The 22,683-nt window shown below is 37.0% G+C and overlaps 1 long non-coding RNA gene across 2 annotated transcripts in view; it reads left to right on the top strand.

Annotated features, from left to right (window-relative positions):
* The window catches only part of LOC103383822 (uncharacterized), a 125,098-nt gene that overhangs the window by 57,822 nt on the left and 44,593 nt on the right, over positions 1-22,683 (top strand). For both annotated transcript variants that reach the window (XR_522035.3, XR_003050521.1), the window contains exon 5: positions 11,068-11,158. This is a non-coding gene — a long non-coding RNA (uncharacterized LOC103383822). The remainder of the gene's footprint in view (positions 1-11,067; positions 11,159-22,683) is intronic.

Here is a 22,683-nt window from a genome sequence, read left to right as displayed (position 1 = left end):
CTCAGGCCAAATGGTAAATTTCTCCGTCTACTCACTGGGATTTTCTAATTGACTGGGTTGAACCTCAGCTGCAGCCTGTTGTAATTAATATCACTAGAAGTAAACAAAGCATATTTGGAGACTAATGAACACTGTTGGTCAGGAGCTTGTGTAACATTAGGTGTTATATTGAAGCAGAAATATATTGACTACTCCTCTGAGGAAGTTTAAATACTAACCCTTGGAGTATACTCACTATGGAGTATTGTGAATTACAGTGTGAAGCTGTAATTTGTTTTTTTTGTTTTTTTTGCAATTTGGAACACAGTTTCTACATTTTCTGCAAAAAGTCGTTACAAACTTGTTAAAATAAGGTTTGTGGAGGATTAGAAGTAGTAGAAGAAGAAATAAAACAGGTAGAAGTAGGACAAGAAGAAGAAGAAGATGAAGTTTCCAAATTTAAAATCCTGACTCTGAACATGAGCTTGTTTATTTTTAGATGCATTGAGAAACTATACACTACAGCCTGTACCTTTAAAGTGTGAACAGACTTTTTGTTCATTCACCACCACCATTATGTTTTGCAAAACAGTCTGGATCAGATAGCACGTATCCCCCAAACATTTCAATCAGCAAGCATTTCTATTATTGCGCAGAGAATCAAGACCAAGTCGATAACTTTCTCATTAAGTTTTGTTTCTATTTTGCCCTTTTCTTTTTTTTTGTTCTTGATTTTAAACCTGAGCTGGTTCTGTTATGTGTCACTTTTTATTGCTTTCCTCACATTTATATTCACATTGTATTTGACAGGCCTTATTTGTGCCACTCTAAGATTCTGAAGAGTGCAGCAGCACCCAAGAGGGTTTGCAAAATAGGGCTGTAGAAACTGGAAGTGTTCAATTCCCCAGGAGATGTTGATGAGAAAGAGCATCAGTAATGTCCTGAGAGAGAAGATGGGAAGATTAGAAGAAAAATAAAGTTTCCAGGCTGGTAGATTCTAACTATTGGTATTCTGGCATATTCTGATGAGCTATATGTTTTATACCATGATATAATGCTGGCAACATCGCCGCGGCCCATGAAATGACACATACTGTATGTTAGGTAAATGTATGACCTGTCACATACTGAAGCACATTATAACAGAGGAAAAGATGAATGAATACATGCTTACATCTGATTCTAACCACGCTTGTCCTTCAGGACTTTGGATGGTATCACAAAGCTGTGCTGCCATGAAGGACATGGTCATATGGCTTTGTTTAGGAACTCTATGACCTCTCTTTTCTTTTCTTTTTTTTTTTTTTACCACAGTTTACTGCTGTGTCCATTAATTAAACATCAAAACATAATATAGTTTGTGAACTGTGGTGCCCCCTAGCTTTATTTTGAGTCATGGACATATCTAACTTTGTGTATAACATCAAACATTTATTTACATAAAAGCGAGAAATAAATATATTTATGATTAGATAATGATTTAGACCAGTGGTTTTCAAACTTTTTATACTCAGTGCCACCTGAGAAAACATTGATCTCTCTGAGTACCACCATGACCAACATTAGAATATAGCAGCAGAGGCCTTCCCTATTAGCTTCCTCCACAGGAGAGATGTTTATAAAGATGTTTATGTTTAAATGTTGTATAAATTGTGCATGGTATGTTTCAGATTTATTCAATTGAAAATGTAAATGTGAAAATATGAATTTTCCCCGTGTACCACTAGAGAATGTTCATGTACCACTGGTGGTACGCATACCATAGTTTGAGAACCACTGATTTAGATGATTTAATTCTTACAGTATATGGGCACTGCTACACACTATAGAATTATATTTATAATTTTGTTTTATTTGAATTTTAACCGCTCGTTTCCATGAATACTTCATATGTGATCTACTGGTAGACTGCATTCTACTTATTGAGTACCCTTTATATATATATTTATATATTTACAGTATATATTTAAAGGCATCTTATGTTTGTTTTTGCTCCTTTATTATATTGTAACACATAATAAGGTGCTACAGGACATGGTCTAAACACGGTGACAGAGGTTCACTGACTTCCCTCCCTCTCTGTAATCTTATGGTTAACTGTATGTAATCAGCGGGCAGACAGTTAATGCCAGGCTTGTTACAAACCGTACTGTTAACAACAAATTGTAAGTTTATTACCATTTTTAAATTTAAAATAAAAAAATGGCCTAAACGTTCAAACATATGCATTAAGGACATTGTTATAAACTCAAATGTTTGGGGTTGCCATTATCACTCAACCCTGTAATGCTCTCTGTTAGGGCAGGATACTAATGGAATATTAATGACTTTAAAGGCATGCACAGTGGAGGTTAGAACAAATAAAGAGCAAAATTGTGTTTGTTCAGCTTCCCTGCTGTGCATGGGCCAAGACTCTTATCGCTCTATCATCTTTACACAGCAGGAAGTTTCTTTGTTTCTAAGAATACTCAGCACAGAAGCCCCCCGCCCAAATCGTAACAGCCATTTAGCAAGCAATCATACCTCTTCTACTTGTCTCATCCTGCACGGAGCTCGGCGTCTAAGGGTAAAGAGGAACAACTGGTTAAGTGATGTTGAAAGAATCTTCCGAGCCTTTTTTTTGTCAAAGTTGGCACTGATATATGGAATATGTTTAATTATTTTCATAAAGTCCTCGGAGGAAACGGCTTGGACAGCAGTCATATGTTTTGCATATCCAGGAAGGCCATATTCTTGTTTAATGAATGTATAGCTAAATAAAATTGTTGTGTTTTCTGCAGGGAAATATTCCTTGAGGAGAGGAGCATTTAATAAATGCTGTTTCAATAAAACAATGGTCCATGGGATCAGACGTATATTGAAAGAGCTGTGAAAAATGACCGTTTTCTTATATTTGCCACATTTTTAATCTATTATGCGATCTCTCTGGATACTTCCAGAAAGGACATAAATTAATGTGTTTGCAGCACAGCCCATATTGTCATGATGTATACAGTTAGTGTGGATGAGGGCAGAATAATATACCAGAACACCGGGGAAAAGGTTTTGCAAAATTTAGACCTAGATTTGAAAGTGCCGTAGAAAACACCATTCAGAGCGTCTTTCAATTTCCAGGTTTATGAGATCTTATACAATACAATAGCTGTATTACAATATGGTGTCGTGGGAACCTCTTCAAAGCCATATGCGCAGCTTTCTCTTGAGAACCAGTGTGATATGTTCATCTTTCAGAGGTGGAAGAGCAAGAAAATGAGATTTCAAAGGCAAAGGAGTTTCCTGCTCCGTGTCTGAAGATGTTGCATTTCTTCCAAGCAAATAATTTAGCAGTTTTGAGTTTAAACACAATAAGGACACATTGGTCGTTAGTACTGTTGCCTTAGCGCAGTGACTCTCAAAGTATGGGGCGGGCCCCTACGGGTGGGCATGACAGGTGGAGCAAAACAAATGGGTTGTCATGGTTCAAGTGATGATGACATAACTGCACTTTTATTTTCTCTTTTTAAACGTTATTTGATGCTATTGAATTTGATTTATAATAAAATTTCTTGTTACTTCAATTCATTTGAAATACAATTTTCAATTTTCTTTGACAACCTCTGCATTAGAGCAAAAGAAAACAAAAAACCAAAAAGCTCTGGTTTGATGATTCGTATGTGGTCCTCTGATGGACGATAGTCTGGACTTCATCTCTGGATCTGTCCTTTTTTTGTTGTTGTTGCCATGGTGACCTTGCAGTATTTCTTGGGCAATACTCGTGGAAGAGTAATCAGGTCCATATGTTGGAACATCATTCTAATGAGGCGTTAATGATAAAATGCTGAAGCCCGTCTGCTACATGTTATGATCCGTTATTCAAATCCAAATTGGCCTCTCAACATGTCCTTGTGAGGTTGTAGATTTTTTAAGGATGTTTTTCGTACAGAATCCTATTAATAAATGCATATTGTAAATGAAGGAATCTCAAAGGGAAGGGAAAAGGAAATTATATTCACTGATGCACAGCACACCACCTCTGTCCTTAACCCATCACCAGTGGAGCAGTGTGTGGGGACGGTGCCACGCACCTCAATTGCACCTAGTGGCTGGTCGATCCAAACCTGCGATCTGCTTCCAGGCATCTGCTGATAAAAAAATATTTTTAGCATATTTAGGAATAGTTATTTATCTCAATTAATCATAATTTATTGCAACCACGATTGTACCTAACGAATGTACAGCGTGTACAGTGTTTATAAATCGTTTTAAAATAATAATCGTTTGACGGAAAATTTTCAAATAAATGTGTTGTTTGTGGCGGGTTTTAAAACGGTTAAACAATCTCTAAATGTGAAAGATTCTCCCTGGTGCCTTCATTAAAAGTGTGGGAGGAAATGAAGTATACTTGTGGAATCACTACTTCACCTGAGGTACAATTTAAATGCTATTAAAGTTAGACAAAAATGCCCAAAGGAAATCATCTTGTCACCTGTGGAACAAAGCCTCAGAGCGAACGGCTTTCGTCTCCTCTAAATGAAAACATCGACAGACATAGATATCCAGTTTATAGTTCTTCTCAAACGAGGCAGTGTCCAATCTCCACCGGGCATATTGGCTGCGTCTGACTGACAGTGTTTCACTAAACAGATAAAGATTTAGTTATTAATCAGCGTTCTCCATTGCTCCAGCGTTTTAATAACACAGAGGAGATAAAGCAGCGAGCCCGTCTCATTTTCTTCTGCTCTTTAATTGTTCGAATTCACACTTGGCCAGTGGTATCTCCACACTATGTCAAGCTAAAAATAGTTCTACGGGGGATTTATCCTTTACTAAGTAATGACACACACTAAGAAGTATTTGCCCTCAAAATATTTCACTACCATGAAGCCCCTCAATCACGTCTCAGCTCATTATAAAGAGTGACATCTTGACTTTTCAAAAACTCTTTAGACCTATTGTAGACCATTTTTTAGACCATTTGCTCAGCCTTCACCGCAGACTCATTGAGCAAGTATCCTGATTTTTAGACAGTACTGAGTACAGAAAAGTAGCTGTACGATACTGAAAGTACCAGGGTGAGTTGAAATGTTCTGAGCCAAATGTGATCAATCATTTCAAAAAGAGTGATAATTTGCTGAAACAAGTTCAGACTAAGCCTCCAAAATCTCTATCAAGTTTTATTACAACCCTAAAAAACACTGTTCACTTGTAAAAGTTCTTGCAGCTTTGTTACAGACTTCATTTTTCTCACATTTGATAGGAATTTTATTTCAGTCCTCAGAGAAGGCAAAGAAACACGTTGTGAACTGGAGCGAAAAAACATTCCCCTGAATTTCACAATGAAGGAATTCTTTTATATATATATATATATATATATATATATAAAACTGTTTGTAGACTTATTCAGACTTAAATTGAGAAAATGAAGAGAAATAGCTCCTTTTTGTTAGAAAAAGAAGTTTTTTTAATTTGAACTTTTTTGACTTCCCCTATTATAGAAAGTTGACTTGTGTGGAAAAAAAATATTTATACCAAATGTTTATTGATCTCTTTTGTCTCTAATATAAATACAATCTATTTTTTATTTATTTAGGTGGGGATTTTGTGGGAAGACAAGAAAACAAGTAAACAATTTAAAAACAGAATTTTTTGAAAGGCAATTTAAACAACTAGTACACTGTGCATGGTATAAAATCTAATTTAAATCACCACTTTGCAAAGCACTCTTTCTTGGCCAGTGCAAAAGTAAGCAAGAATGTTGGCATAATGATCCGCTCAGCCTCTGCTTCAGTGAGACAGTAAACAGTGTTGTTCTGCATGGTAAAAATCCCTGAAGATACAAGTACGAAGCCATCATTACTTCAAGGTAGTCGACCGTAACAAGAGTTAAAGGGACACGTTTGAAGATAAACACCCATTGTCTATACAGTTATTAACATAGCAGCCAATTCACAAACTAGTTTTCTGTATACTTGGCTTTGACCTGAAGTGATATACAGCAGTGGTTCTAAAACAGTGGTACGCGAACCACCACTGGTACGCGAGTTTTAGAAGCACTGATATACAGTATATGTATATCCTGAGAGTATTGGTTAGTAATATTAATGAAGGTGAATAAATTAGACTCTGAGGAAGCAAAGCTGTAGATCCTTTCATGCGGTCTTAAGTTCGATTCCATAAAGCAGGTCTCTCCTATATCTCTTTTTTGTATGTACAGTATGTATACATACATACCTACACAAATATTATTAATAATAATAATAGCATTCTTAACCCTTTATTGACTAATTATTGTTGGATTATAATTGGATAATGTGATATGGCAAAACTGTCATGTTAACTGTTTATATTTCATATATCATCTATTTGTGTTATATTTTAAATGTGTTCTTTGTTTCCTAGTTAACTTAGCTGCATAATTGGTGGCTGGTTAAATTTAGTTAAAGGTTCAAAACATGGTTGTGACTCTGAACTAAACAATTAAAAGCCCATTTATGAGGGCAGATATGCTTTTCAAATGGAGCGGGTAACTGTAGCCTTTTTTTTTTTTCCAGAATGCTTACAGAATGCTCCGAGGTTTAAGCCTGTTTTTAGGACTGTTTATTGTGAGCTGTTCAGAGTTAATGAGCCTAAGAGTGTTTGGTTATTTCAGTTCACCCTGTAGGAGTTCAGGCTGTGAAATGTTCAGCTGCTGCTGAAGAAATAAATTCATGACTAGTGGAAAGTGGTTAATATTGTCTTCCAGCATCTTTAGAGCTGAGAGGAAACGAAGAAAATCTGCCAGACAGCCCGAGATCATGGAGAATGAGAGCAATCAACATCAGGCTACATCACAGAGCTGTTTGACTAGTGGCTAAAGTAAACTATTTTAGGAAATCCAACCATAAAGAAAGCTTAAATCAGATTTATGGTGTAACTTGTGGAAGCTGGGATTTGAGGACTGGAAGAATTATTATTGTTTATATATATATATATATATATATATATTTTACTTTTTAATCACAGAACATATGTTTGTTTTTGTCAATCTTATAATGATATAAATATACTCATGTTTAAAATAGTCTTCTTCTCTTGTCTGATGATAACAAAGTCACCATTTTGAATCCTGTCTTGGACCCATTGCATAACATTCCCATTTCAAGGCGTTCTTTTTTCAATTATGTTGTTGACCGCACAAACAAATACATTTGGTTTGATATTGCTGAGATGATATTTTCTTGTATGAGCATGAGTGAATGTTTTAATTGAAAATACATATAGAGGAGCTCCTCAGTATACGATGTCTTAGCCCTATAGAGTTTCGTGGTAATGTCACCATCTCCCATAAATTAATTAAGGTCTTACTCCAACATTCTGACCTACAGGGTTATACACATTTTGTATGGGAACTAGTTGGCAGGTGGAGCAGGCAAATGCATTTTAACAGTGCTATACATGGTAGACAGCATTGTTTAAAGTTGTGGGTTGTACGCCATAAAATTGGATTGTGCTACATTGGTTTTCTCTCAAATGTGTTGATTTTTTTTTGCCCTTCCTTCTGACTCCCAGACATAAGTCATGTTTTTATGTCTTTGATTATGATGTTACCAATGTGTATTTTTTCCCCGTCTATTGTTCTTGTGCCACCTGGCAAACTTACATTTTCTTAAACTTTAGTTCCTCCGCAAATGTTAGTCACTCATCCTCAAACTAACCTGTCTGACACTAACCTGTGTCAGACAAAAAGTTGAATTTCAGGGTGTATCTGCAGCATGAGTGGATCCTTGCTTAGATCTATAGGGACTGTGTAAGATTAGGTAAAAGCTAGGTAAAAATACTACGTGAATTTGCTATACCTACAATGTTCTTTTTTGCACATACAGTCATGCACAGACTCTCACAGGAACTGGTCCGAGCATCTAATACCAAATCATGCTGTTTTATCTCAACATCAGATAGCGCTTTCTGCCCATGGCAGGCAATTTGCAAACCATTTACTGAGCCCTGTGTCCACATATCTTCACTTTCCTTTTACTGCATAGTCTGTCTTGATTAATCACACACATATGCCCTACGCACACACACAAACACACACACTCACACAAGTGCAAAACAAACCTCTCCACATGTGGGCAGTCACACACAGTATGCGGCCTGATACAAAAACACATTTAATATTAATATCAAAAGTATTTGCGATAAAATACAAGGCTGCAGATTAAAGCTGTTATAACCATAGAATCTTTGGCTCAACAAAAGACGGGCACATTTTCTTCTCTCAGAGGCATTGAAAATATCAGTCCTTGATATGTCTTCACAAAATAGCAGGGCACATTGCCTTGGCACCTAGCCTTTGAAATAGAAAATCCATGTGTTATTGCCGGGGACACTGAGAAAATATGGATTGATGCTAATATTGACTTCTGTTCCAGAGCAGCAGAGTTCATGTTTAATATTTCGAAGCCATGTCTTGACCCACTGAGTCTTGTGAGAGAAATGGGTTGCTATTCATTCTTTTTAAGTGACTGTACTGCAACAAGGATGTGAATTAGCTAACTGCGACCCAACTCCTGTAATGAAGTACGTTGTTAACAGTTACACCTCTTGCTCCTGCAAAGTAAAACTAAACATAGTACATGGCTTATAATACTACTCCATGAATCAAAATGCCTTGCGGCCTTTCTTTTTTGACTTATATGCAAATTGCTTCCTTTTTTCCCCCTCTTTTTGCATCTGTCTTTTGAGAGCATAGTAATCCTCAGCTCACTGTTTGTGGTAAGAATTTAAATTTTAATGTAGCGCTGTAAGGTATATTACCAATTATGCAAATACAGAGGAGTACCTGATTGGATCGTTCCAGCTGTTTATGGCTGCAGGAGCTGTGGGGGGAAAAAATGCCGCCTGCAGTTGTGATGGTGAGGTACATCAAAGAACTGATCGAAATAATATAAATAGTAAACTTGTACCGTATACCATACAGAAAAAAGTCTGAAAGATCAGATGTGAACAACAACATCAAAAGCTACACTGAGCCACAGATACACAAAATAAACACAATAAATATATTCAGGATAGTATTTAGTCGAGCTATAGTTTCACCATACGGATGTTGAATTTTCCACTTCCCTCTCTGCAAGGGCTTCACTTCCTTACGGCTGGATAGACTGAAATCTGCAGACCGTCTGCAGTGTCTTACTGCAACATATTGAGACAAAAAAATTACACAGTTAATACACACAAATAAGTTAGTTAATACCAATACTCACACTCACAGTGAGGTTTAGAAACAAGGTTACAAGATGGATACACACCCCTGCTGCGAGCTGCCTCAGGAGGATCTGCTGGTTCCTTTTTTTTTCCTTCAAATTCACTGGTGATGTTAAATTTGAGTTTGGAGCCACTTAAACTTTGTAAAGATATCCTTAAAAAGAAAAAAAAGGAACTGAAGGAAATCTCCCTGGAGGTTGCACTTGTGTGTTAATAAGTCGAGAACATTTTTGTTTCCTGGTTAATTTCTTTGTGGGTTTTAAGCACTCAACGGTTGCACTGCACATTCTGTAGTATGGTCTTATGAACATTGTCGTTTATGAGCCGTTATACTGTCAAATCTGTGTGTGAATGTGTGGGGAAAAAGCAGTTTCTCTTATCATTAGCCTCTGTCACGTTATATAATTTTTCTTCCGTGTCGTTGCCAAAACTTCTGATTGACTTACACTGATATTTAATCATCGACTTAACCAATAGTCATAATCATTTCATAAAATGGCAGTAACGTTACAGTATGAGCATTTACTCAAGAAACGTTGAGCCATCCCGGAGGATGAAACAGAGTAAAAAACAATGACGGGTATTCTTTTGAACGCAACCAGTGACATCATAGAAATAAATCTGGTTTCATTGGCCTCACCTTACACTAGAAATGTCCTTGTGCTCGTGAACACAACACCAGATACTAAAGTGACTAAAAAATTTGTGTAAACAAATATTGGTAACCATTTATTACAATATAATACATTCATAATTATTATTATTCATAATCTGCTTCAATAAGACATATGCAACAACAATAAGAAAACATGACTGTGTCTGTATGAGTAAAAAGTCCACCTCACTGTTTTAACCACTCCATATTGGATTATTTTTGTTCCAGCTAAAGCTCAAACAGTATCTTCAACCTCAAACCTGACGCCTTTTACTATCAAATCTAAATTTGGAACATATTACTTGCTCATTTTTTGGTCCTAATTTTAAAGGGACTGGCAGAGGCACCAGGCCTCAGGAGGCTCTCTCATCTTAATAGCTGGAGAACAGCCAGAGAACATCATCTCACACACACACACACATTCACAGGTTCTTACAGTTTCACACACATATACTCACTTTCTGCTCGGGAATGTGTGTTGATCAGCATTACTTTGATATAACACTCTTAGTGAAATGTAGGCCTTTGGAAGAATGGGAAGGAAAGGACTACTTCAAGGAAAGGTAGAGAGGGAAACTGTAGTGCTGAAGGAATTGGGGTCAGGCAAGAAAAGAGAAGTGAATATGAAGGAGAAAACAAATGACCTGAAAGTAGTCAAGATTTTAGTATTTTGCTGTGTGTTTCCAAGATTCCAACGTTGGCGCACACTTTAATGGATTAAACTAAATCTCCAAAGTAGAAAACAGGTTAAATAGGAGTAAGTGGGAAAAGCCAAGGTGAGTGGATTTCTAATTAATTATGCTGTGCATTGAAGATCTTTTTTTTTGACCTGTTCAATGTGAAAAACTACCCACTCCTCTGTAAGCCCAGCCTTACAGTTATAATTATTTTTATACAACGGAGCCTATATCAGTCATTTCTTTCCTTGGGGAGGAATGTTGGGCTAAGCCCAAGGCGAACGTTGCTGTGGGACTCCCACTGCCTCCCTAGATTCAACACTAATGTCCCTTGGTACTTCTCATCCTCATTTATCATGTTATCAAGTGACCCATATATGCACATGCTTGAAAAGCTTCAGGGAGGGAAAGAAAATACAGTGTTTCTAGAGACTTTGCCTTTAGTCAGAAATCACATTCCCTCAACGTTAGTGATGGAATGACGTTGACTTATCAATTGACATATTTTATATCGCCTCTATTGTTACATAGGTTAACGCTGAATGCTGACCCAGAACGTGTAGGAGTTCCTGCAATATGGACCTAATCGTTGATCTGCAGCATATCAGCTTCTATGGCACTGGTAAGTACACATTTTTCAAGTATTTTCACCCATAAAAAAATGCATCATGAAAAAAAACTGTTTTAGAAATAAAACAATAGAAAAGAAAAACTACTGCCATGGTTAGAAAACATTGACTGAAACTATGTATTATTATTATTATAATTATTAATACTATACATTATTATTATTATATTATTATTACTATTCTACATACCCATTGGGTTATTTAGAGGGCATAGAGCTGTTAATACTGGGAGGCCAAAAATAAAGAATTATATATTACAAATAAAATAAAGATATGCTAAATTAAGGATTGCAGCAGCAGCTAAAGCATCATTGGCAGTAATTAAAGTGACAGTCAGCAAGGTATATGAACAACATATGCAATGAATTAAGTAATTAATGATAGTGTGTTTAATTGGTACTGACTTGCACAGTAGGATCACAGATGTGTACCACCATGTGTATTCTTCATGACTGTTGAAAACTAACTGTGATACTAATAATGATCTCAAGCTGAGGTCCGGCCACCACAGCCTGGCGCTCTGCTAAGTTTCTTGGCCTGAAAAAGAAGCGGTGGACTACATTGTCAACATACTTTTCAAGTTTATGACACAGTTTAAGAGCCAATGAATGTGGGCCATGAGTGGCCCTCACTTTACAGGAAGAACTCTCCAGGGTGCAGAGATGATTACAATCTTTAGGTGGTTTCAATGCAGAGAGGTGGTAGCTGGGTATTATTCTGTAGTTACAAAGGCCTGTCTGTGAGTGGTGACTTTAGTGGGGTTCTAGAATAGAAGCAGTAATAAAGTAGCTAAAGTATGGCACCCAGAACAGGACCCTGCAGTGTCCCACATTAAAAAGATTTTGCTCAAAATGACTGATTACCTATTGCATTGAAGGTTCAGGTTGAAAACTAAACTACATGACATCTTAATTAAATCATTATGGTTCACTCTATCAACTCTAACCAAACCGAGACAGAGAACTGTCCTGCATCAGCCTTTGTTACCACATCATTAGAGGAACCACAGAAAGCTGTTTTAATGGAGTCAAGTCTATGAAACCAGATAATGAAACATAACAAATATTGTAATGACAGCGTGGAGGGAAATTATGTTGCCCAGCAATTATGGACACGAGGGAAATAAATTATATGTGTCTTTTCAAACATTAAAGGTTACTGCAGGTATAAAACAGCTCTGCTGTCGTGGTGGCTAAAAAGCAGAGATCTGTTTATTTCAGTCAGCAGTTTCACAACTCATTCTACCTCTTAGGCCATAGAAACAAATAAAATTAAGGATAAGAAACACATAACATGTTAGGCTTTGACAACTAGAGGGAAAACACACACTGAGCTCCTCCTCCGCTACTCTGTCTCCGCTATAATATTCTACAAAATTCATAACTAAATTTGTGTCTCATAAATTTTACAACAAGCTTCAGCCTCTCCCTCTCTCTCCCCCTCCCTCTCTCCCACTCTATATCTCCTTATCTGTCTCTCTCCTCTTTTTTCCCCCTCCATGTCTTTATTATTCTAGAATATTCTATAACTGAGTACGGAATTCATGTCACGAAATACATCTCATGAACTCATCTCGTCCTCATGCCTCGTAATCCATTTGCTTTCTTAGCTGGCAGAACATTTTTAATGCCTAATTGTTATTCTACTTCTAGTGTAACAATTTTACATGCACCAGAATCAGGGTCTTTCACCGCTGTGGTCATGAGAGACTCTCAAACCATTACTAACAATAAAATAATTTCCAAACAAATGTATTCTATAGGGTTTAGCTGTCAGGATTACTGTGGTAATTTAAAGTTCCTATTGTATTTTAACCCAACACCATACTCTGTATGTCCAACAAGGCCACTGTCCAGTCCATTTATAGTCGCTCTAATATGCGATCGATACAAGTGTTGTTTGCACACAATGAAGGAAAAGCCATGACGTGGGAGGGATGGTTGACTGATTAATTGTTTAGGGCAAGGCTTTCACTGAAGTTTTGTAAAAAACAAACCTCTCATTCATTATATAAATCTGAAATTCTTTAAATCACTGTTATCTCAAGGATTTTTTGTCATATTTAATAATTGATTGATTGATTTATCCCAAAAATTTAGCCTTTGATTATTAAGCAGCAGCCAAACATGATTCATTTTTACTCTGACAAAGATAATCCGTTCAGCGTTAAGAACCTAATGCAGTTTGATCTGCGATGCATTTCAAACACAAGTGGCACAGATGCTAGATTAACACTGGGTCACATCCTTTTCTTTTTCCGCACTTCCTAATCCTGTGGGATTTGATGATGCTGTGCTAGTTTCACAAACGGCATAATGTTCTAATACTCCTCTTATAATGTCGCAGACATTTACAAAAAGGGAGATCTGGACCGCATACAGCTGCGCCACATAAACTCACTTCACAGTACTACAGTATTTACCATTAGAACATTTACAATCAAAGTCAACATTTTTACATTTTCATTGATTTTTGAGGCACATACAAAGTAAAGAACTGCTCCACAATTAAAAATTGGTCCGGATCAGAAATTTTAAATCTCAAAGAATAACAAAGGAATGACCTCACCTGGGCTGTTTAACCTGGAAAGGAAGGAGTGGCTTGTTTGAGCAAGGTAAAAATAATAAAAAAAAGTTCTGACATCTGCAGGTTTTAGCTTTTAATGCAAAAACACAGGTGGATGTGTTTTTGCTGAACTAGAGAAGACATGGCCGCAGCCCAACGGCAGCACAGCAGAAAGCAAAGACATTTAAGAAAGTCAAAGACATAGTCTTAAAAAAAGAAATGCAGCCGCTGCAATAAAAGTCAATATGTGGACTTGAAAAGAAAGTATACAGAGAAAAGAAACAAACAAAAGTTGTGATATGTGACTGTGAATCTGTGAATAATGTTTCTTAAACTGTTGTAAAGATCCACTTTAATGACACGCAAAGAGTTTTAGAAGTCGGTTAGTTTGATGCAGAATAAAAGCATTTGATTAAAACAAATAAAATATATCCATTATATTCTTAAGCTAACTACAGTATAAAACATGAATATGCATGTATAAACTGCTGACAAAACCAGTTCATTCACACATCTGCCGAGGAGGGCGCTATCCTGATTTTATTTTAATGTGGTTCTGGAACATTCTATTTGAGTGAGAGAAGTACTGAAAATATCTTGAATTTGATTTGAATCTGATTACAAGCCTCAGAGTTTCGGAGGGTTTCTGATTAATAGCTGAATGAGTTACGTGAAGGTGAACATCATGTCAGTCGTAAACTGATTTGACTTGATGCCAGTGAGAATAATGAGTAAACCTGCTTAGTTATATAGTCATAATTACCAAACCTGTAGCCCACACACATGCCAGGACACAGTCACACATGCATGCTAGTTATAATGAAAACACACACAGCACCGGTTTTACCACTGCATAATCTCTACAAGAGAAGGAAAATAAACAAAAAAAATATAATAGGTAAACGTGGCGGCCACAGCCTGCATACAAACCCTGCCAGGGGGCATTTTAAATGAAAGAGGAAATGCACCAGAATGATCTCGGTACAATGACTGTCGCGGACACTGAATTTCTGGTAATTGAACTGCTTTTCTCAGATGGAGGAAAATTGTAAGTTCAAGAAAGACGATCTGCTTCCTGTTCAAGAAACTAATATTCCCAAAGTAATAGAAAGAGTAATGTGTGCTTTTCATAACCTCAATTACACATTCTGGTAATTTGGATGCTAATTCAGGGCTTAATTATGGTAGACTCAGCTCATGATCAGGGAGTTGCATTGTAGCACAGACAGATAAGGAGCACAATATAATGAGATAGAGACAGATGGAGTTTTCTTCATTAATGCTCATTTCATTTCCCACTGTAAAGACATATTTTATCACCGCTGAATGTCAGTGTGAGACGAGTTTCAGAGGGTTGTTGAGCTATCAGACGCAGGTGAGGGTTTAATTACATTTGTATTTAGACGGATGCTTTTTGAAAGTATGAGCAGTGTTAATACTTAATACGGTGGTATTCATAAAGATTCATACACAGTATAAATGTGTGTGTGTTTTTTGGTTTCTTTTTAAAATGGTCTCCAACACTAGTCATTCATTCCCAGCCTCACAGCAGTATTGTAAGCATGGACTATAATTAATTTAGGTCCATGTAACCAATTTTTCAGCATGCTTGGAGTACCATGATTCACTTACCAAAAGCCAAATAGTGATTAATAAGTGGCAATATAACTTTATAGGCCATTAAATGTAATTGTGGAGTAATTGCCTTAAACTGGTTATCTTTGCCTGCTGGTTTATGTTTCATTGTTTAATGCCAAGCAAACAGAACAATCATTTTGGAGCTGAAGAGGGTCATCAATATATGGAGTAACAATCCATTATCATTCAATTAGCCAATGAATCTCCATTTGATGAGTTTAATTATTGCTGGAACTAAACAGCTGCAGTGACCTGATAGCTGAATGTTATGCCTTTGAGCAACAACTCTTGCTTGGCTAAAGCCTGATGATTCCGTCTGTTTCACTGTGTTTCCTGACACGATGACATTGACACAAGTGGAAGTCTGGCCTTTAAATCTAATTTCTTTCATTTGTGGGGTCATTATTATTAATTCTACAGCCAAAGACATGACAGGCTCTAAAGTGGTCATCGTGACCATTGATTGAACTTATTGATCTTCAGTACAGAATACAAAAAATAATGAAAAAGACTCCAGATGTTCTTGATGCGTTGTATTCACAGTTCAGGAGGTTTTCGACCTGCGTCGGAGTTTCAGCTGTAAGTTCCCAAGTCGGAACTCTGTCCATACTGTACCTACGTCAGTGACCAGGGCTAACACGGCGCTAACTTCATAGTCATGGACATAAAAACATTAGGAGTCTGACTTACACCTTGGAGCCATTATGAAGGGCAAAAAGTAAAAAAAAAAAATAAACAAAGAAAGTTATGTAGCGCGATGTAATGTATGACATGCGATTGTAAACAAAGCCGTCTCCTGCGCACTGGCCGTGTGACTGTATGAATGCATTTGTCCTTGTTAATTATTTTTTTATAAAACATATAGAACATTCATCAATTCAACAGTCATCAAGTATTTTTATTTTAAAAGGCTTTACAGAACTGTACTTGAAGGAATATTTAGTACTTGAAAAATAATTAGACAACTTTACTAGGACAAATACAAAAAAATATATGTACAATATAAAAATATGAGTAACATTCAGTGACTAACCTGTTTTGTTCTGTTTTTGAGCTTGGATTTTGAAACACGTGATAGTACCGTACCGTAGCATTACATGATAGTTGTAAATATATATATTTTTTATAAATCCAGAAAATGTGCCATTGTACGCGGGCCAGTACAGTTGTTTGCTGTTAGAAATCAGGCAGCTGCATTTTGGACAAGCTGCAGGTGAGGAAGTGATGACGAATCTAGAACCACGTAAGAAACAGGAAACCTAAATAAAAAACAAACAGCCAAGAAAAGTTTACCACCCTCTCCCTGCGTCAGGGTAATAAATAGCCACAGAGGAATATATTTATTAATATATCTGTATTCATCACATTCTTTTGTAAGATTATTCTTTTAAATCCAAATGAAATCACTGATCTCGCTCGGAATTCAGATGAAAGATGAAAAGACAGTGAACCCAACAGGAAATAACCAAATGATATAGACAACTCATGATGAGGACAGTGTGCCTAGAGGACAAATAGAGAACAGCGCTTCGCCCACAGGATGACGTTACACCATAAATAATGAAAGGGCTCGTTGTTAATGAAGAAAAGGAGCGTGACTGTGTTCCTGAGGTTGTGCTGACCCTCTCATTCACCCAGCAGCAATATTCATCACAGCTTCTTTAATGTTCTTAATAAGCATCATACAGAATTCATCTCAATATAATCTATGTGAATAATCAGTGGAAACGCTGCGAGGAGCAATTGGGTGCCATATACTATGAGTGACCTGTCCTTGATTGATCTGCACTCATACTGTGGGCTAGTCCTAAAATTAGAAATGTACATTTAAAATGGGTGACTTCTGCCCGGCAACAGTTAAGAAATCAAAATACATTGTAAAGCATTTAACAACACACAATTTAAAAAACATAGTTGCACATTAGCAGCTTTTTCTGAATTGTTAATTTATGACAAATTAGATTTTTTTTTTTTAAGATCAACTGTTTAATCTAAATGTTTGCCCCTAGTTACGTTTTATTAATGAACTTTGGTACACAAATGTAAATTGCTTGCCCTTGTAAATTCATCTCAGAAAAATTATTAACGTGTCAACAATTTTTTTATGTTGTTTTACATGAAACATTACCTTCGACCTCCAGGCTTTTGTACTACACATGCAAGAACTAAATATAAGGGACGCAGGACATAAAAAGTATTAGCGTAAATGAATGCATGAGCCCTTGGACATGTGTTTTAATTTTATTTACAAAAATGCTGAGTTTTCTATAACAAAGATATTTTACTAATCAAGAAAATAAAATCCCTACAAGACAAGAAGACATCTAGTGGAAAAGTTCAGATTGACAGTAAATAAAGACACTACTAACATGTATTTATATTTCTGTTGACATCATTAGTGCAGTCTAATCAAACAACGGGAACCAAGGCTTGTTGTTTAGAGCAAATACAGCTTTTTATTCCACTTATCCCACATTGAGTACAGCTACAAATATGCATCTTATCAAGAAACTACAGTTACAGAGGGGAATAGAAAAATGTTCCCTCTTTCTCTCAGCCTTGGAAGAAAACCTGGATTTATGCTCCTTCACCATATCTAAGCTCAGATACAGGGTTACTGGTGTAGAATTAAAGAAGGATTAGACATGGACTGCAGGCCTTGGCTGTGATGGCGCAAAACAATGTTCTAAGCCGAGGGTTTGTCTCCACTTGTAGCACAGCCGCCATTAGTGCGGTTCTGTAGATAGTGAGGAGTAACCTGGATGGAAATAAATATATAGTAGGGATCGATGTAAAATGGATTAATCCATTTCTGGTATTACAATAGTATTTTGTGTACACGAAACCTAACAAAAAACATAAACACAACTGAATAAAGAATATAACTATAAATAGGAAAGGCAATTTCATTCATCATCGCCGCCGAGGAGTTGTGATTGCGCAAAGTTCGCTTCACTTCATCACAAATCTGTCTCCGAAATACTGTCGCCGGCCGACTTCTTTTTGTTGATCCAAATCAGTGACACCTTTTACACTTCATCTAATGTCTGAGATCTGTGCTCGGTGATCACAGTCATTCCTTTGGCAACCTTAGCTTCTTTTATTGCTTCTTGGTTCTTAATGATGGTACAACTCAACGACTTTGCTAAGCCGGACTGTAAAGACAGATCAGAAACACACACAGAGTGTCATTTCCTTCACTTCTGTTGTTGTTCTTACTATTATTTTACTTCCCACCTTTTGATTTTCACTAGCTTTTTAGGTCCCATGGTGATTAATTGAATAATAAAAAAAAAAAGAAATAGCACATTGCGAGAAACATCGTCAAAATCTGACAACAGTTCTTAACGTGTATACACGCTCAGTCACTCAGTGATCACTTGCTGCCTTCCTGATATTGTTGGCTTTTTCTGCAACTGAGTTATGGTAACCCCCTTTACATTTTTTAAATAAATTTTTCCAAAAATTGATACATAATCCAAACTAACCATAGGCGTGTTTTTACATACCGTGTGCTGTAACTGTTGCCAGTGTGAGTGTTGGTGGACAAAGACAGATCTTGTAAGACAGTCCGTCCTCCTTCATGTTACTCCTCTTTGAAGTCGCCCTGCTTGAGGATCAAAGTGAAAACACAGTTATCTTTTTCCAGCGTGTCTGTTTGTTTTATGAAGATCTAAGCTGCTTCATCTACAGACAAGGTCCAACAAGGCTGACGGTGAATGAAGGATTTCAAAGCAAAGAGTGACAGCAGAGGGCAGCTCCATTACTACATGCCTTTAACTGACCTCTCACCTGTCACCACGCATCACTCCTTCTCTTCCTCAATGGAGATTTGAATAGTGACAAGTGACTTCATTCACTCTCACTCTGTTTGGCCTGTGCCAGCCCAGTCGCATTGCTGATAATTAACGCACTGCCATTAGACTGGAAAATGCCTTTAACCACATTTCCTGACGAGCATATGTTTATTAGACGATGCAGAATTATTTAAAGATGCATGTGGCAGGACGTGGATTGCAGGAAGTAAACATCTCTTATTGGATGTCACACTTGAGTGTATTTAGACTTCATATGTGTTGCGCGTCAGTAGTTTCCCATTAACAGCAGTTAATCATTTAATTTCAGGCTCATTTATTTCCTCCCATAAATGGCCTTAGAGCACGAATACAACGGCGTGCTGCTGTCTCCACTGGCGAGTGTGGTGTGGGGGGCAAACCTCAAAATATTTCACAGAATGTTCCTCTGCTGGCAAAAACATGGCATGGAGTTCTTTTCAGCTGAAGAGCTTCAGACCATTTAGCCCCACAGAGAACTTTCTCAGATTTTTGTTCAGAAATTATTGTTTCACCAGGTCTGTAATGCGATTGGAGAGCGCAAGAAATTGTCGAATCTGATGTGGAAATTTAAGTATCAAAAAGTTTCAGAATTAGTGTTTTATTATTTTTGTAAAATATATAAATGACAGACAGACTCAATAATGCTCATGGATTAGTGACATCTTTATAATGTGTCAGTCACTTTTAGTGTTTAATGTGTGTCCGCAGTAGGATTTGATGGAATTACGGCTCCATAAAGGAATACAAAGAGCATCAGAGTCTAGTCATCAGACACACTTGTCCGTAGGTACATTTTTAAAAAGCTTTGATCCAGACTCACCATGAAACAATGCCAAACTCTGTGACAGAATTTCATCCTCTTCACTTTTCAGCACTAGTCAAATTTTATATAACAGTTTTTATTTTGCAGATTATTTCAGCTGAACTTGACGTTGGTAACCACTCTAATTCATTCATTTTCCGAACTTTTAAATGATGCCTTTACTGGATGTTTGTCAAAGAGCTGTAATAGGTTTTGAGTCTTTTCAATAATTTGAAAAGGATTTACTTTTGGAGCACAGACAGATCTTGAGTCTTTATTCTACCACCCCCACACCCACCCCCAACATTTCTTGCTAAACCAACAATTACATTCAAAATTCAAAACAAGGTAAAAGCAGATACGTTTCTGTGTGATTTTTATTTTGTTTCTATGTCATTTATAAACTCGCTCTTTTGCAAATGGAGAAACTTAACATTGAAACGACGCCACTGTTTCTCCTCCACTCAGTCTCCTTCCAGTGTAATCAAAGGACCCGCTGTTGTCGTACATTGTAGAGTTTATGCTTTTTCAAACATGTCACGTAAAAATGGATCCATACGTTATAATTTACGGAGCAGCGACTGACAATATATTGGTTAATTAGTCACAGCGTTTTATGCATTGGCCTGATTTAATTAGGTGTCTACATTATACAGCTACACAGAGATTAATAATTCCCCCAGCAGAGCCATCAAACGTGGGTCTAGCATTATATGCGAGTCACTAGTAGTGTGCTAGCTGTGCAGCCAGACATAATTAGGGTCCTTTAAGTTCAGGTTTAGTGAATATACGGTACATTTATACTCCTGTGCTTCCAGCTATGTGTATATCCAATTGTTATTTTTTTGTGTGCATAAACTTAAATATATAATATTATCCTCCATAAAAATCCACAATGAATTTCATATGTATTTACTATTTATTCCAAATGATGTTTTGTGTTTGAAGAAAAACATGCAGGTAAAGTGTCGTATCTTAGAAGCAAATCTCTCCTCGGATGAGACTCACACCGGAGTGATTGTCTGTCTGCGGAAATAGACAGGAGCCAGAAGACCCACTTAAATATTTTAAATCAGCTGTGTCAGAAAATTCCAGGTATCCTGAGGTAACGGCAGTGATGGTGTGTGAGTGGAGCACTGGATGTGAACTGAGTGCAAAGGCAGCTGTCTGAACAACTGGCTTTTTCTGAAGGTAGAGCCTGAGAGAACTGAGGAGAGACGTTGGAAAACATAGCCTGTAATATTGAACTGACTTTGACCAAAATATGTTACTTTTAATAAACGCTGTCAACTTTCATATCCATCACATTACGCAGAACACACGGAACTGTTTTGTGATGCTCATGCTTACAGTCTTATTAGCCATCTGTATCTATTCTGCTGCCTCTTTAATGATATCAAACCATCAGTGCTGCAGATAAAATATTTGCCTCATTGACATTATTTAAAGGTTCACTGTTCATAATGAAAATGTCAAACTTCTTTTATATGAAGATACAAATGTGTGGAATCTGCAGTTTCCTCTTCTAATTCCAGATTTAGTCTCACTCTCTGTAAGCAGAACTCACGGTGTGGGTGGTCCTGGAGAAAATGGAGCCACGATGTACGTGTAGAACTACTTATTAGTTCTGAAAGGAATTCCATATTATAACCAAAATAGACCACAAAATGAACGAAATGGCAAACATTCAGTTTCTGCATTCAGATCACTTATTATTTCTACTGTCTCTGTGCCCTGACCTACATTCTAATTTTTATCAATATATATATACAGTATATTCTTAACATTTAAGGTAAACACTGCACACACAGAGAGCACAATCAAAACCATTACTCTGGACCTTTACCGATTGTCTTAAGGATTGCATTGTCCACAGCAGTTCTGTCACACATAAGAAGAAGTCCGGCAGCCAGTGAAGAGACGTGTCCGACCTGTCCTGACTCTGCCCTTAAGTAACGTTTCGAATAAGCTCTAAATGTTTCCTAAAAATGTGTCAGTGAGGTATCCAGACCAGCAGCTGCTCTCAGAGCTCAGGAGCGTCTGCTCCATTTCTAGAAGCTCAGGAATGCACTTTACTTTTGTCTGTCAAATTGGATTGGATTTTAAAGACAGAACTGTTTAAATGTTTGGTGTCTGTCACATACTTTCATGGGTAAAAATGACAGACAATGAAGCAGGTGAGAAGGACAGTTTAGCAAAGGACAGATGGGTTATTAGTCGTAAAGACACTGTCTGCCCCAACAATCTAAACTTATAATGATATAATCGGGAAAAAGAAGCATCAAATTACATGAAGCATTTTTATTTCACAGCATTTTTGTCTCTCTTTTGACTTTTACCATCAGCATGCCTATAACAGATGGATACGGCCACAAAGCATTACTTTAAAAAATAACACAATGCCGTGGTTATTTTGGGCCAGAATTGGGCCATTATTATGGAAATCTGAAATAACATCTGGTCTTAGGATTCCCAACGAGGCTGTGTCCGTGGCTGTGTTTTCCATGTGTGGCTATTTGGTACTTTTACGCGTCATGACATCATCCTAAAATACACACCTTTAATTTCTATTTCCCTTCACTGTTTGCACTCCCACCTCAGCTCAGTCCCTCCCACCTGTGTTCACAGTTGCGTCTGATCGATAGTTAACCTACTTTATTATAACCCCGTCATATTC

This window comes from Cynoglossus semilaevis, chromosome 9 (assembly GCF_000523025.1).
Source record: "Cynoglossus semilaevis isolate Cse_v1.0 chromosome 9, Cse_v1.0, whole genome shotgun sequence".
Classification (NCBI taxonomy): domain Eukaryota; kingdom Metazoa; phylum Chordata; class Actinopteri; order Pleuronectiformes; family Cynoglossidae; genus Cynoglossus; species Cynoglossus semilaevis.
The sequence above is the reverse complement of the archived record's forward strand: the minus strand, read 5'-3'. Positions and strand labels throughout refer to the sequence as shown.